Genomic DNA, 13,795 nt, shown 5'->3' on the forward strand with positions numbered 1-13,795 from the left:
TCTCAACGTGAATTTGCGGACATCCAATTTCTATTTCATTAGACTGGATCCAAAAAGATCAATAATTTAAAAGATTCAAACAAAGATCTAGCTACATTCATTTTTCAATGATTTTAAATTAATGTAGTAACCTTCATATTAATAATGATGTACACACTGCACAGTGCCGAAAGCTCCTACACATTGTGAGCTCTGATATTGTGTCAAATAAATAAGCTGGTGTTTAAATAGACAAAAAAAAGGGTTAGATGGTCTATATTGATTTAATCAATCGGATAAAATATAATTCAAACACGTAATTCATTATAAAAAAGAAACCATTTTAATGTTCAAAACCAATGAAGGGAATATGAATTGGGTCCAAGTACACCCCTCAAGTGTAGCTCTCAATTGTCAATCAAGTCAAACTAAATATTGAATTGTTTACATTGTTCTTAATTAATTAAACGGCACAAATTAATCAGGACAATGATGTCACTCATTTAAAACAAATCGCTAATATTTAATTGTTCTTTACAGGAAAAGATAAACTATGTAAATCCTACATAAATTTCAAAAGGAAAAAAAAAGGTGATTAGGTGAACCATGTATATTTTAAAAATGAATTCTACAAAATTTTAAAAATAAACATGCTAATAAGTAATAAGTAATAACTCAGCAAATTTAATGTGAGTACCCGCGACAAAATCTACCTCTCGATGTAAAAAAAGAAAGAAAAAAAAAATGTAAAAATACAAATTTTCATGCCATTCGAAGTTTCGTACGCTCAGCTCTGCTAAGACGTCACGGTGCAGCATTTAAAGCTGCAAGCCTGCAATTAATTCAGATGAAGTTAAGATGGAGACTTGGGGATTTTTTTTTAGAAACCATAAATAAATAAATAAATTACTAAATTAACTTGATTATTTTTATTTTTACAAAAATTATAATTTCGTTTCGAAGTATTTTTTTTCAGGACCGAATTGTCATTTTGGTCTGAGCTGTTTTTACATATTTCGAAAAAAAATAATGTAGTTATTGGTGTAAAACTTGTGAAAACACTTCGGATCGAAATGACAATTCAGTACTAGAAAAAAAAAAGACTTCAGTTCAAAATGACATCTCAGTTCTTATAGTTTTTGTAAAAAACCAAAATAATAAAATTGATTTGTTAAAATCTTTTTTTTATTTATAGTTTTTAAAAATATTTCAGACTTGGGAGTCAACAATTAGAGGTGCTAGTTGCTACCAACTCGGGTAGGAAATGGATATCGGGTCTGGATCTAGGTCCGGATTTTTAAAGTAATTTAAAATTTGAATTCAAATCAATTCAACTCAAGTTGAAATTCACACATTGGTTCTGATCGATCAGTCCGGATTCAAACTCAAACTTTGAGTTACTTTAGGAGATCCAAATGGTCTAAATGGATTCGAAAACAATTTTGATTCCGCTCCATACAGATGATGTTCATTTACATCTTGTCGGTTCTGGATCCAGTTATTGCAGTTAATGATTTTGTTTTTGAAACTAATTGATCTGGTTGGAATGATTGATTATAAACTGGTTCATTTTGATCAGGTGTGTAGGCCGGTTCCGGATTTGGAGTTCAATCTTTTTTTTTTCATGACAAGTGTTGAAGGAAAAAAAATCAATATATTTTATGATCCGTGTATTTGGAGTTCAATCCGGTGTGGTGCCTTTTTTGCACTACGCAGAACAATTAAGAGAACTCATGAAATTAGGAACATTGCTATATTTACTGAAAGAGTAGGGGCAGAAGTAGAAATTTTTTGATAAAGGGGTTTAAAACTTCAAATTTATAATATGTGATGAGTGAGAATTGAATCTAAGTTCTCCACAATCATAAAATAAGCTCTAATCACAAAACTATAAATAAACATGTAATATTTAATGAGAGGTTGACTATATAAAACGTTCTAAAAATATAAATTTCAATATACAAAACTAAAATTTTAAAATTATAAGAGTGACTTAGCTACCTATTGAATGACTTTAGATTTGCCTCTCAAGAAGAGTTACTATATTTAATAGAATCAAAGTCTAATTTAACTAATATACACTGACAAACTACAAATTAGACTATTACAGGTCAAATATTTTAACAAAGCAGTTTTGGCTTCATATGACGCACAAACTATAGAATCAAAATAGACCAGCATATGGTTTGTGTGTTGTATGAAGCTAAAATTGCTCTGTTAAATCTGTACCTCTATTTGAGGAAAAAAAAAAAAAACATGTTGCATTGATTTAATGCATTATTACCTGTTAAAAACATTAAAATTAGTCTTTGATCTAGTAACAAAGGATAATATTATACACGGAGGATTCTAATTAAATACGAATGGAGAGGGGGTCGATTTGAAATTCGTCTGATCTAATTCAGGTCCAAACTCTATCCGATCTGACAATTTTAATAAGTTTCTTATCCATAAGCCGGACAACTCAAAATTTGACTACAATTTGATTCGAATTTGAATAACTCAAAACCTCGTATCGATAAGAAACGCAATAATTGGAATCCAACCACCAATAACCAAAGAAAGGGGAGGTAGCACAATTGGCTAGGAAAATGTCCTAGAGTTGTTATATCCAAAGGTCGAGAGTTCGATTCCCCCTCACGAACCTTGGTAGCTGTCACACCCCCCGGCCACGGGTTGCAACAATACCCCGCCGTAAGCATACAATACCGTGTATACTTACAAGGCAATTAACAATTCAATCAAGACAATAAGCAATATAAAACAAGTTTCTAAATGTAATCAGAGTGCACAGTCTAAAGTAGAGGTGCTAGTTGCTACCAACTCGGGTAGGAAATGGATATCGGATCCGGATCTAGATCCGGATTTCTAAAGTAATTTAAAATTTGAATTCAAATTAATTCAACTCAGGTTGAAATTCACACCACCACTTTAATATTCGTATTGATTCTGATCAATCGGTCCGGATTCAAACTCAAACTTTGAGTTACTTTAGGAGATCCAAATGGTCTAAATGGAGTCCAAAACAATTTGGATTCCGATCCATACAGATGATGTTCATTTACATCTTGTCGGTTCTGGATCCAGTTATTGCAGTTAATGATTTACCTTTTGGAACTAATTGATATGGTTGGAATAGAGCGGAAAAAACGTGGCGTGCAGTGCCGTGATTAAGTGAACAGTGACCCGTGCCGTGCCGTGCCGTGCCTTGACCAAAATGTCAAGGGGTGGTCACGGCACGCGAGTCACGTCATAATTTAAGTTAGTTTTTTTAAGATTCACTATTTGATTAAGACATAGCGGTCCTAATTACACGTGACTCGCGTGCCGTGCCGTGACTCTCGTGATTATGTGCCGTGTCCGGATCTTTTGCGTGCCGTGCTGTGACCAAAATGTCAAGGGGTAGTCACGGCACGCGAATGAGTACAGCACGCGACACGCGAGTCACGGCACGGAACAGTAACACATGCCGTGCCGTTCCGTGACGGAGTAGGCTCCGCTGTACCATTTTTCCGACACTAGGTTGGAATGATTGATTATAAACTGGTTCATTTTGATCAGGTGTGTAGGCCGGTTCCGGATTTGGAGTTCAATCTTTCTTTTCATGACAAGTGTTGAAGGAAAAAAAAATTCTATATATTTTATGATCCGTATATTTGGAGTTCAATCTGGTGTGGTGCCTTTTTTTCACTACCCAGAACAATTAAGAGAACTAATGAAATATAAATATTGTTATATTTACTGAAAAAGCAAGGGCAAAACTAGAAAATCTTAATAGAGGGGTTTAAAACTTCAAATTCACAATATGTGATGAGAATTGAACTCAAATTTTCCACATTTACAAAATGAACTCTAATTACAAGGCTATAAATAAACATGTGATATTTAATAAGGGGTTGACTATATTAAACGTTCTGAAATAAATAAATTTCAATATGCATAATTCAAATTTTAAAATTATAGGAGTGGCTTAGCCACCTATTGAATAACTTTAGATTCACTTCTTAGGAAGAGTTACTATATTTAATAGAAACAAAGTCTAATTTAACTAATATACACTGCAAACTACAAATTAGACTATTATAGGTCAAATATTTTAACAAAGCAGTTTTGGCTTCATATGACGCACAGACTATAGAATCAAAATAGAGCAGCATATGGTTTGTGTGTTGTATGAAGCTAAACTTACTCTGTTAAATCTGTACCTCTATTTGAGTCACAAAAACCATGTGTATTGATTTAATGCATTATTAACCGTTAAAAACACTAAAATTAGTCTTTAATCTAGTAACAAAGATAATATTATATGGAGAGGGGTCGATATGAAATTCTTCTGATATAATTCAGGTTCAAACTCTACCCGATCTGATAATTTTAATAAGTTTCTTATCCATAAGCCAGACAACTCAAAATTCGACTACAATTTGATTCGAATTTGAATAACCCAAAACCTCGTATCGATAAGAAACGCAATAATTGGAATCCAACCACCAATAACCAAAAGAGACCGGAACTAAAAAATAATATGGAGCCACCTATTGTGAATATTTAACATTTTATATATAAATAGTTGATATTTATATTTAACATTTAACTATTCAATATCAACTCTTTATGAACAATACCGTGTATACCTAATTAGCGCCAACTATTCGTTCATAAAGCGTTGATATGTTATTTTTAAAGATTTGATATGTTATGTATGAATATTTAACATTTTATATATAAATACTTGCACATGTAGGTATAAAGACTTGAACACACCAACTAGCGATAGCTGTAAATGCACTAGCAAACCTTCTAGAAGGTAGTTCCGATCACAAGTCACTAGTTGGGAGTTTTGATCGGAGAAAGAATCTAGAGTCCAATTATCACCTTCCGTTTTAGAAATAATATTATTTTTTATGTTTTTATTTTTGTAAAAAGACATAACATAATTGTCATTCATTAATATGAAACAGTTTCTGTTTATGTATTTAATAGGTACAATTAGAAAAGGGGGTTAATATCGATAGATTTAAGTATAATTGTTGCGAAATTAAATGCGAAGGAGCTATATATATATGTCTTGTGTTCTTAATAGAGCACTATATATGTTGAATTTGAGACATCATTGTTGTGCAAGTGTATTTAGCTGGAAGTAGCATTACATAATTAAGTTAGAAGATTCTTTACTTGAATTCACTATATTGTATCTCATTAATCAGTGTGCTTATCAAATCCTTTGTATATACATTTGTCTCGTCAAGAGCCAGTCTAAGACGACTTCAACTTTGAATTTTCCCCGCCGCCTAATGCCCGCGTACCTGAAATATTCATCACTGCGAGTGGGCCCTCAAGTTTTTGTTTCGTTCCGGCCGGTTGTATTTCCTTCCGAGATTTATAGTTTTCTACTTGCACCTTATTTGAATGGAGAGTAGAGGAAGGGAGAAAATGAAAAGAAAAGAATTTTTTTTCATTGAAATTTATTTAGTTGACAAAGTTATGTCAAAGATGAAGGGCACAAGAGATGAAAGATTTAACCTTATATTATTGTAATCAATAGAATCGGTTTCAGTCTCAATTTGAAATGTAATTAACAAATGGGAGAAAAATTTGTTACAAATATTTTAAAAAAATAAAACAAATGTCTAAACCTATATCTTATATATATAATTTTCATACAAATTTTTTATCACAAACCTACTACAGTCACTAAATTTCTCATTAAAATTATAAATTTTAATCAACCAAACAACAAACAAGAAATAAGATGGAAAGTAAAATTAAATTTATTTTTCGTTATTAATCATTTAAATACGAAGAAATTAAATATATTAATTTTTCTTTCTATTCCCTTCTATTTTTCACCTCCTCTTCCTTTCTCTACTCTCCATCCAAAACAGGGTGTTAGATACAATTGCTCTTAACTCCCACAATTATCTATGCAGGCGAGCAAAATTTTATTTTAGAAATAGAATAATTAAATTATCAAAAAAGATAAATTATTTTTAGGATATATATATTGGGACCGATTCGGTTCAAGTATTTTTTAAAAGTTAAAACATGCCTTAATTTACATTTAAATTAATAGAACCGAACCAATAATTTACTTTCATTAATTTTCGCACCGTGTAGTTTAAAAGTTACCTTTTGTTTTAACATGAATGGCGAGCGACCAAAGGATGGTTTATGATCTCTCGTTCTAAATAACGACATTAACGAAAGCAATCACGGGGATTCAAATTTGACCACTGAAATCAACTTCATACAATAGTAGTCAAATATCGCTATAGAAGCGGCAAACTTTTCGTGACAAATCAAAGTTTAAACTTGGATCACACGTTAAATGGGACTAGAACAGTTGAGCTACAAGCCGCTCCTCATTTTATTTCTTAACTCTCTAATTAGAGTTGAGAGTAGGTCGGATGTCCATCGGACTACTTTGGTTCGATGGGTGTAGTGATCATTAGATTGCATTAAGATTCGTGCGCTCCGTATTAAAATCCGTGCGAGTCTGTATCAATTTCCGTGCGTACCTATCTTAATACTAATCGTACGATGTTAGAGCTAATTGAACCTAAAAGTAGGTCCAGTGCCCATCGTACCTACTCCTATCTCCTCTAATTATACTAAAAAAAAAGTTTCACTATAATATTGTAGAAAAAAAATTTCGAATTTTTTTAATAAAGTAAGAGATTAAGTTATGTAAATGTTTTAATATTTAGAAAAATATTTTTTACGTTTTCTACTAATTTAAAAGACTGGTTTTTTTCTTTCTAAAATTTCACTATAATATTTTTGCATCAATTATAATAGAAAATTTTATTTATTCTTCCTAACTAAATGAAAAAGTTTGTATGAGCCGGAACTGTATATAGCATTAGCTGGTCGATCAGGAGCAGATTTAGCGGCCATTTTTATTAATATCCTTAAAAAAATAGAAAATTTTAAAAATGCCCCTCTCTCTAATTTTTTTTCATACATGCCCTGACCGCCTGGGCCTGGGGCGGCCCAAAACAGCCAGTGAGGCGCCCCAGGGCCCGGCGGCCCATACCCCAAGTGAGGCGCCACCCCCTGGGGCGCCCCACTAGTAATTTTTTTTTTTTTTTTTTTTTTTTTTTTTGAGAAATCTTAGTATTTTGATTTGAATAATTTTGTTGAAAAAAGTGTTGGGTTTATGTATATGTGTATGTAAAAAAATAAAATATTATGTATATGTGTATGTGTATGCCAAAAAATATAATATTTGATATATTTACGAAGTGATGTCGTAAATTTGTATAACTCACATACACACATGCACATACACATATACACATACATATATACACATATACATACAAAAAAACTCACATATACATATACACATACATATACACATACACATACACATACACATACACATACACATACACATACACATACATATACATACACACATACACACACACATATACCAAATAAATCAATTCGCATAAGCAAAATAGCAAGTTTATCTGCCACCACGTTTGAATAAACCTTGTGGACGCAGACTTGCATGTATGAGGTGGTTCGCACTTCTTAATCATCCATGCTTCCCCTGAACCCGCAGGGGTTGCAAAAAGGCGGAACTCGCAGTGCGGGTGAGTTGAACAAAGCACAACTAACCTTGTTCGGTCCCTTTTGTGTATTATACATTCCCAGTTGCCGTGAACATGAGTCTCATATATTTTCTTTACAAGCTCGTCTACGCTGGTATAAACTTGCCCTGCGGCAAGTTCTTTGTTGTATACAACACGAGGACCAAAGAAACTAATGTCTGCCTCTTCGAAAGCTGTGGTGTCGTTGAATGTGGCAACCGGATGCTTATTCCCCCGACCTCTAATCGGGAATTTTTCTGCCCTGGACAACCCTGCTACATTTGCATCACCATCTGATAAGTCATCATCTTCCCAAACCCCTTGGTATTCATCCCCCGTTTCCATTTCTCTTTCTGGTACGGCATCAATAGCATCAACATCAACATCAACATCATTTCGATTAACGGGTACCGGTCCTGACTCTGGCATAGTTGGAAATCTAGGGATTATGGGTGTCTGTCTGGGTGGTAGTGGTAACTCTTCAGTATTTTCTGGGGAGTTGTGGTACCCATGGTTGTCATTACCGGGGCTGTGATACCTCTGGCTGTCATAAGGGGAGTGCTGGTGATATCCCTGGTTGTCATAAGGGGAGTGCTGGTGATATCCTTGGTTGTCATAAGGGGAGTGCTGGTCATAACCCTGGTTGTCATAACCCTGGTTGTCATAACCTGAAGGTCCAGCCCCAGCCGAACTTGAAGGTCCAGCCCTCGTGCGGGGAACCCTCTTCGAATATATGTCCATTACCGGGACCCCACAAGCTACAAATTGAGTATACACAACTCTCCACAAATTGGCATCTGTTATTGGAAACTTAACAAAGTAAGGTCTACCCCCCCCCCCCCCACGTGAGTTGTCAATCTGTGTAGCCAATTCTATTTCATATCTGTTGGGGTTTACAGATGTCTTTTCGTATATTAGCTGCTTCAGTTCCTCAAATGTGGTATTTTCATTAATCTCGAAGCCAAATGCGACTTCTTTCGTGTAATGCACGCCATCTTCATCCCTTTCTAGCTTGCCGCCGACATACAGTGCAACTAACATCTCTTCTTTAACAAACTACATTTAAAAAAAAAAATTTACAAGTATTACATGACATAATAATGGGTACATTAATAAATGACTAATTGAAAAATAAATTAAAAAAATTAAAAAAAATTACAATTTTTTTACAGTAGGTGTACAGCAATTGCTACAGTAATTGTACAGTACGCTACAGTAAATGCCAACAAGAAATGTACAGTACGCTACAGTAAAGATCAACAGTAATGTACAGTACGCTACAGTAAGTGCAACAGTAAATTTGGAACAGTAATTACTAATTATTATAATTATAATTACTAATTATTATAATTAAAAAAACATACCTATTTTCCCCAGTTATCGCCTCCAGAGAAGGTCTGAGATCGAGAAGTGACAGAGGCAGAAAATGCGTTTAAATCACAGGACTAGTGGGGCGCCCCAGGGGGTGGCGCCTCACTTGGGGTATGGGCCGCCGGACCCTGGGGCGCCTCACTTGGTGTTTTGGGCCGCCCCAGGCCCAGGCGGTCAGGGCATGTATGAAAAAAAATTAGAGAGATGGGCATTTTTTAAATTTTCTATTTTTTTAGGGATATTAATAAAAATGGCCGCAGATTTAGTCTATAATAGGGTGCAATCCTGGATTTGTAATATGTAAAAAAAAATATGTAATAGACTATTATTGTTTTTGTTGTTTTTAATATGTAAAAAAAATATTGTTTTGTTGTTTTTAATTATATAATAGACTATTATTGTTATTTTTTTCAATATGTAAGAGATTATTTTTCTTTTCTTTTAATTTAGTACCGAATTAGTTAATGAATTTGAATCTGATATGTTATTTGAATCCAATTAATTAATAGGTTTGAACTCGTTTCATACCTGATACGAAATTTTTAAAGGTTGAGTGTTGATGTTAGCATGTCTGTTTTATGCGGTGTTCTAAAAAACGTCCGTTTAGATTGATTAATTGACTAATTAGTTATTAATGGTGATTAAACCATTTCAGATTTTTCTGATTAATCAACCGATTATTTTCAGTTATGACTGATTATTTCTGATTATATCCATTTGATGACCGCATACCGTTACTTACAACATTGGTTTTCTGTACAATGATGTAATAGGCTAATATGTAGAATAGAGGCCGTTCTATAAGTGTTTGTTGTGTTTTATTTTTATGAGCACGACTCAGCATGAGGTGAAATTTAAAATTTATCAATTAAATATTCATTACAGATAATAATTTTAAATATGTAATTAACCTTCTTAAGAGGATGTGGCTATGAAATCTGATTTTTTTTCTTTGAAATGTCTTTGTCATAAGCAAATTAGCAATTTAATTAAATTGTTGTGTAGTATAAATCTCTATTGTAATGCCGATTGAAAACGGTGGAGGGTCTATCCATTAAAATTCCAATTAACCAATTCAATTGCTTTATTGGATTTTAGGACCAATTAGGACGGTTTTCTTTGATTTTATCTTTATATGTAATTTATTGCAGAATTCATTGTCATGCTTATTATTAATTTTGCATGAATAAAGTTGGAGTTCAAACCACCCAACTAATAAATAAAAGATTTCATTGTTTTTGTGCACCAATCATATCTCGCAAATCACATTTTTATCTCTATTTTCAAAGTCTAAATAATAAACCCTAACTGCTCAACATGTTTTTCAGATTAAAACGTACAAGGAGATCAAATTTTATACTTTTTAGATAGGTATAAAAACATTGTTTTTCATAAAATTAATGGAGCATTCAAAAATATTATAAATAGTAAACAATTTTCAAAATTTATAAAATTTGGTCTTCAATCATATTTTAATATGAAGATCACGATGAGCATTTCAGATCAACTGTTTGAACATTAAAACAAAAATAATAATGTGAAGTATAATTGTAGAGGCGGAGCCACTACAATTGAAATGGGGTCAATTGACACCAATTTTTTTCTTTCTCAAAATTTGTTTATTTATACTAGATTTTCTATATAAAATGCTTGAAAAATTGAATATCATAATATTTATTTATACCTGATTTTCTATACAAAGATATCAATTTGTTTAGAGTAAAATACTATAAATACTATAAAAATAATTCTCATTCATAGCATGAAAAAAAATAATATGATTGAGTTCTATCACGTTTATACTCCACAATTTGAAAGTCTCGCCCTGCTTCTATATTATATGACATGAACATCATAAGACATTTTATGTTTACTCTGTAAATTAATATCTTCAAACTCAAAGTATATCCTGTAGGACTTTCGTACTTTCATAGTTTGAAATCCTCGTTCCGCTCCTTTACAATTTAACATAAAAATAATAAGATATTTTATGTCTACTCCTCTGTAAATTAATATCTTCAAACTCAAAATAAATCTTTTAGGACTTTCGTTCTTTCTAAACTTTCATGCTTTTATAATTTGAAAGTATCGCTCTGCTTCTGTATAATTGAACAAAAAAATAATAAGATATTTTATGTCTACTCCTCTGTAAGTTAATATCTTCAAACTCGAAATAAATAACACTTTTGTGCTTTTTAAACTTGTTGTCTAGAGACTAGAGGTTGATTTTCATTCTCTCGTAACACAATAGATATATCAATGTCATATCAGATGTGGACTCTGTCCATTGCAACTTGGTACTACTATTTATCTTAGGATTAAAACTTTCTTTTATTTAAAGAAAATTCCAATGACATTTTAATTTTCAATGATTTCCAATAGAAAGAAACAAATTAAGGATTTAGATTGGACAAAATTAAAGTCGGAGGGAACAAATCCGGACTAAGTTGGAAATTGCTGGAACAATGTAGAACATACTTGACGTTTCACCTGCCATGCCAATGTTATACAGCTGCGCATTTTCTGATTCTCATGCAAATAATATCTCATGCTAAAATTAGAAGCTTATAGTTATAGGGTTTACAGTACAGAATGGAGGTGCTCCGATAGATATCGGACTAAATTTAATCTGATGCTGTCTCGTAGTTGTCTAATTTGTATTAAGATTTGTGAGGATAATTTTTAAATTTGTGCATAAGTGGACTCAAAATTTGATGCAGATCAAATTTGTAGATATTATTAAATTTAATTTGATGTCATGTCAGTAAATTTGTAGATATTATTAAATTTAATTTGTAGATATTATCAAATTTGATGCAGATCAAATGTGTCAGAGTTGTTCGTATTGTATTAAGATTTATACGGATAATTTTTATATTTCTTTGGATAAGTGGACACAACTTTTGATGCGAATCAGACTTATCGGAATTGTATTAAGATTTATACGGATAATTTTTATATTTCTTTGGATAAGTGGACACAACTTTTGATGCGAATCAGACTTATCGGACTAAATTTAATATGATGTCATGTTAGAGTTGTCAAATAATTATTCGATTTGTATTAAAATTTGTACGGATAACTTATTAAGATTTATACTTAAGTGGGGACAAATTTTGATGCCGATAAGACTGTTTGTACGATGTCCATCAGAAGCCGAATTCACATCCTCCATTATCTGATAAGGGAATATTTTACAATCAGTAGATCTGGATCATTTTTTTTAACTTGCACGAATCTCAAAGTCTAATAATACTGTCCCCTGTGCTAGCTCGAATTTCAAACTGATTGAGATTTAATCTGAACCGTAAAGTGAGGATAATCCTCTAGTGGGTGTTCGGCTACAGACTTTAGTTCCTTAGCTGCTTAAGTTAGACGAACAGCTATACCTTAAACAAGCTTAAAGTATCTTTCTTAAGTTTTTTTCAACAAATTCTTAAGTGAATAAAAATTCAGACTTACAGTATAATGTCTCTTATAACTCCTTAATATCTTTATATACTTAAGTTTTATTGCTCTAAGTCAAAATCAACCGAATAACTCAACACAACTTTAAACTGCAATGCTCGATGTCTCATCACCAAACACCCTCCTACAGTATCTGGGAGATACGAAACCTCAGAAACCGACAAACTTCTTATTCGTCGAGACGTCAGTAAGACAGTAATTCACTGGACCCAGTTGCGCCTGATGGTAACTACTAGTGGATTGATTTTACCCCAGTCGGGTATACCCGCCCGTACCTGCCGCCCGGGGTACCCGTGCCCGAGCTCGGGTATGGGTCGGGTACTCGGGTACGCGGGTACGGGCAAAAACCGGACCGGACCCGTTATTTTGGACCAATACCCGACCATACCCTACCCGAGTTTACCCGTACCCGACTACCCGAGTACCCGTACCCGTATACCCGACCACTGTTCATCCCATTTCAAAATTAAAAAAATCTGATTTTTTCCCCCCCAAACCAACAAAAAAAACCAGAAAAAAACCAAAAAAAATCAACAAAAAAACAAAAACAAAAAAACCAGAAAAAAAAACAGCAAAAAAATAAAAATAAAATAAAATACCCGTACCCGCCTTACCCGTCAAGGGTACATGGGTAAGGGTATAGGACGGGTAGGGTATGGGTTTTGAAAATTATACCCGCCATACCCGTACACGAATACCCTTGTACCCGAGTATACCCGTACCCGAGACGGGTATACCCGGGGTACCCGTACCCGCCCGAGTTGCAAACCACTAGTAACTACAGATAAACGGGACCCGCTTGAACCCAAAAGGCTAAACATTCGTTTTTTTTTTCCCTCTCTCTCTCTCTCTCTCTCTCTCTCTCTCTTCTGAAGCTATGCGGATAGGATGATAAGTTCTCCCATCCAACCGTAGGGAAATTTGTAATATTTATGGACTTACCCGGATCAATTGAAATAAAGAATAAAAAATTGTTCATCCTATCTAACCTTAAAATAAATGAACGGTTTAGATCTCTCTGCGTTCAAAGACAGAAGAGCTTCAGTCGACAGTAGGCGACATTAATACCCGTCGACCAAAATTTCGAGTTTCCGTTTTGAATTATTTGGGTTATTCCGTCTCTGACTCGTTAATTCAGAACATTGTCATGTATATTAATTACATTCCGGACAAGTATACATTTTATTCCAAATACATATAGGATATATATTTGTTAGAATTTGTTAAAAATAAGAGATTACTTGGTAATGGTTATTTTGACAGTGAATTTTAAAAAAAAAAGTAAATAAAATTAAAAAAAAATTACTTGATAATAGTTATTTTTCTAATCAACTATGCTTTTTATCAGACACTTCGGTGGCATAACCAATTAATAA

The sequence above is a fragment of the Carex rostrata genome, chromosome 14 (assembly GCF_964058835.1).
Source record: "Carex rostrata chromosome 14, lpCarRost1.2, whole genome shotgun sequence".
In the NCBI taxonomy this organism is placed as follows: domain Eukaryota; kingdom Viridiplantae; phylum Streptophyta; class Magnoliopsida; order Poales; family Cyperaceae; genus Carex; species Carex rostrata.